Source organism: Sus scrofa, chromosome 11, assembly GCF_054392235.1.
Source record: "Sus scrofa isolate SSC_HxYL_T2T_F1_AM1 chromosome 11, Sscrofa_HxYL_maternal_Yorkshire_Landrace_v2.0, whole genome shotgun sequence".
Classification (NCBI taxonomy): Eukaryota; Metazoa; Chordata; class Mammalia; order Artiodactyla; family Suidae; genus Sus; species Sus scrofa.
Window position 1 is genome coordinate 45,182,952 of NC_139393.1, and position 4,662 is coordinate 45,187,613.

Here is a 4,662-nt window from a genome sequence, read left to right on the forward strand (position 1 = left end):
AGGGATGGATGCCTCTATCTTATTAAGCGTTAGAATGAAAATATACCAGTATATTTCAAAAAGCTAAGCTGTCATATTAAAATCTTCGACATGCCTAAAGAAACAATTTAAAAAAAAACATAATAATCTCAAAAATTAGAGCAGAAACTATATTCAGTTTATGTCTCAAGTTCTTAGGAGTAGTTTTACTCTATTTAAGTTGATTTTTGTTTCTTTGCTGGTTTTGTTTTATGGTATAGCAGAATAAAAGTATTATTGCAAGGAAAGATGCTATACTGGTTGATAGCAGAAAACAATAAAGAAAAGAAAAAATAGAGCTTTCTTCAAAAATAGTGTTTTTTGTTAAGAAAAAAAAATCTCTGTTCTAACCCCTGATCTTGTAAAATTCTACTGCATGCAATACAAATGGACCTCAAATTGTAGGATTGAATCACAGTCCCCTGGACTTACTTAATAGAAAGCACTCTCTTTTCCTCCACTCTTCCCACTTCTTGGGGGTTGCCTTTGACTGCACTGAAATAAAAGAGCTCTAGAAGCACTCTGTGAAACTTCCTTTACTCTGCTGTCAACTCATGTGGCCTCTCCTTTTTCTCTTGCCCCTCCCAGTGGTAGTTTGCAGATTGTGCTGTAGTTTCATGGCAAGAGAGTGGAACTTCTACAGGTTTCACTAAAATAGAAGAAAAAAATTGTTATACAGCAGTAGCTGAAAAAGATAAGAGAAAAGAGAAGGTAAAGTTTTGTTTGCTTATTTTCTTTTCATCTTTACCCCCTACTGCTGCACTGTGGCTCAGAAACATTTCTCAAATATACAAGGTCCTCAGTAAATATAAATTAAGGGAGAGGAAACATGTCCATGGTTCTCCCATCTTTTAATCACTAAAAGATAGATTACAAGTAATTGTCACTCTAAACAGAATATTATTTTTAACATTAAACACCTGAAAGTTTTTTTTCATACGAAATAAGGTGTTAAAAACTAAATATAAATCCAAACAAAAATCAAAAAAAAAAAAAACTACAATATTTTTATGTATGAGATGTAACTTTGTAATATTGATGCACTTATTTTAAAATCATGAAATCCCACTGGAAAAATATCTACAAAGTATTAGTTCAACTCCTCTTAATCAAAACTGTATATCATTCTCCCAGCTTACCTCCTCGATTAAGTAGAAACTCCATTTCTTCTATCTTTTCTTTTTCTTTTTTTTTGGTCTTTTTTTTAGGGTCACAACTTTAGCACCTAATCTGAGCTACAGCTGCCAGCCTACACCACAGCCACAACAATGCCAGATCAAAACTTCATCTGTGAACTACACCACAGCTCACAGCAATGCCCGACCCTCAACCCACTGAGCAAAGCCAGGGATCAAACTTGCAACCTTGTGGTTCCTAGCTGGATTCGTTTCTGCTGCACCATGACGGGAACTCCTCTTCTCTTCCTTCATATATTCATTTTTATTTTTATTTTTTGGCTGCACTCTCAGCAAGTGGAAGTTCCTGGGCCAGGAACTAAACATGCACCACATTAGCAACCTGAGCCACTGTAGGGACAAGAACTGGATCTTTTTTTTGTTTGTTTGTCTTTTTGTTTTTTTGTCTTTTTTGTCTTTTTAGGGCTGCTCCTGTGGTATATGGAGGTTCCCAGGCTAGGGGTACAATCAAAGCTATAACTGCCAGCCTACGCCACAGCCACAGTAACACAGGATTCAAACCGTTTCTGCAAACTACACCATAGCTCACGGCAACGTTGTCTCCTTAACCCACTGAGCAAGGCCAAGGATCGAACCTGCATCCTCTTGGATACTAGTTCGGTTCGTTAACCACTGAGCCAAGGGAACTCTGACAAGAACTGGATCCTTAACACATTGCACCACAAGGGAACTCCCCTTCATAGATTCTTAATTATTAAGCCAGCTTAATGCCTCTATAACAGTTCAATTATAATAGTTGTAAGTGTAATTCTTTTGAAAGAATCTCCTTATGAGTGAATCTGAGAAAACTATCATCTCTTATAAACCAGAATGAAGTTCCACTGATGTAATTATTTCAAATTTTCAGGTAGGGTAAGTTAGCATGAGGGTAATATGTGTATTACTGTCTTTCTAATGTTAAAACCCTTCCCTTAGCAAGAATGGTATAGAAAAAAAAAAAAAAACAAAACTGCTTTACATATAGTCAGACTATTTTCTGTCCAAACTATACATTTAAGAGAAGAGATGGTGTTCATGGCAGTAGGAGAGAAACCCCTTCACCTAAATTTTCCAGCTTAAGTTTCACTGTAAAGGTCACGTACTGTGTTATATAATCGTCACCTTGAAAAGTTCTTTGATAGCTTGAACTTTACTACTTGCAAGAAGTGCTGGGCTGCCAAGTAGAGTACATTTTCCAGGTTTCTGAGTCCCTGTTTGAGCTAAATAAAGTGTGACAAATCCCCTGAGGGCAACCCAGGCTTTTCATGCCATAAGAAACCCTGACTCAAAAGTTACACACTCAAAGTAATATAAGACTGCACAGCCAACTACAGAGGTTGCCTGCACCAGGAGAGAAATTCTCCTGAGATCATGTCTACGTGACATCTCCAAAATGCTTCTGAAGTGGCCAAGAAATAAAACCTATAATTTTTTAAAACAGAAAACAGCTGATTTAATAAAACAAAGAGGGCATGATCCTTTGGATTTTTTTGGATTTTGGATTTTTAAATTATCCTGGCCTGCTGACTTAATTAGCATTTGAAGGAAACCAATTTGAAATGAATCAATGACTATAAAAAAATAACTTTAAAACTTGAACAACCAGAACTTAACCATTAGTTAAACATCTCCTCATGTTCTGAGGTCCCTGAGATAGAAATCCTTGACCATAAACTATCTCAATTTCCAGGGGGGGATGTTGCTTTTTGAAGTGATTTTTTAGCTATCATGACAATAGTAGATTTCTTAATATTGGTTGACCAACTTTTAAATCCAGTTCTATTTCTTAATTTCTTAGGAAAATAAAGTGAGGAAGCACCTAAGCTAATACTTATCCCCCCCAATCTTTTTTCTAATATTCCAAATATCAAAACCTAGGAAGTACTCACTGCAACTAAGTGGCTAAGAAATGTTAAGGGATCAACATAAAAATGTACATTATTTTTTTTTTCAAAAGAGAGTTATAAATCAAATCCCCTGAGGGCAACCCAGGCTTTTCATGCCATAAGAAACCCTGACTCAAAAGTTATACACATTAATGCACATTCCTTCATTCTCTGGACAGAAAAATGAAATGGCTCAACGTGAGGAAGGAAAACCTATTCTCTTCTAATTTTCAATGCCTTATTTTCTAACATTTTCACACATAACATGTAATATCTTGACCATTCTCTTCAGGGTCAACTTTAAACATAGCCAGAGTGATTATTGTTTATGTCATCTACCCACTGGATTTTAGGAAAGTCCCCAAAACTTAGGCCGGTCCAAAGAGGCATTGCTCCTGGTGTCCTCTGTCTCTCAAGCCTTCCTGGAATCTCAAGTGTCTCTTCAGAAGAGGAAGGCCCATCAAAGCAGGAGTGGGTATGAAATTTCACAAAGTGGAAATGAGAGCCAAGTGTATTTGTATACCAATTAATTATAGCAGGCAGGTGTTATATAGTGTTTTTTGCTTACAAATAACTTTCTTGATATTTCTGGAGGGGCAAAATGTATTTTTTGTTGAAATAAGTTTGAAAACCATAATGGTTTTTTTATAATATGTAAACTAGATGTATTTACATATTATAATCTTTGGGAAAAATTCTCAGTAGGTAATGTTGTGCATTGGGTTAGTTAAAGCAGTTATTTTTTCCTAAACTCATTTGACAAATGCATCTCTTTTGCATTTTTCAAACAATACTTATGAGCATCCTACTGTCTCCTACCCTATGGAGCAAGAGCTAAAGAAATTTAAAAAAGATTGTTCCTGGCTTATGCCTGAATTTTGGAATCACTCCATTTATAACTTACTACAAAGTGACCAAAATATATCAAAAAACATTTATAAGCTAAAACTCACTGAAATTTAAAGGGAGATAATCCTTTCCCAATTATAGTTCAGAGATATAAAGAATTGAAAGAAGTGTCACTCCCATCTTTTCAAGTGAAAACACTAGATATGTTTTTTGGAAACTCTTTTAAAAACTGATATTGCAGAGCAAAGGAAACTGAAATCTGCAGATGATGCCAGAAGGTAGAAAAAAATATACCTGCAATTCCTTAAATGGGGCAGGATGCCACTGGATATCACATAAGTTGGGAATATTATTCAATGAGCTATTTTTAATAAATTGCTATGCTCCCAAGTGTGGACTCTCATAAGAATGAAAATCACCTAAGGGCTACAGACTTAGGTAAGATTCCCATCCATTTTCAAGCTCTCCCTCCTAGGAACTCCACCAGTTGCTCAATAAGAAAATCGGGGAGAACTACAAGAAAGTTTTCCTAATGGTGTTGGCTGGGTAGGCGAAAAGCAGCCACTGTAGAAACTCTGCCCAGATCCAGTCAATCTGTTTGAAGGGAAAGCAAACAAAAAACCAGCAAACAACAAACAAAACTAACAAACAAACAAAAAAACTTAAGGAAAGAAAACAAAATCTGTAGCCTTAGGGCCCAAGTAGAAATCTTCTGTACATGGAGTAGAGGAGAG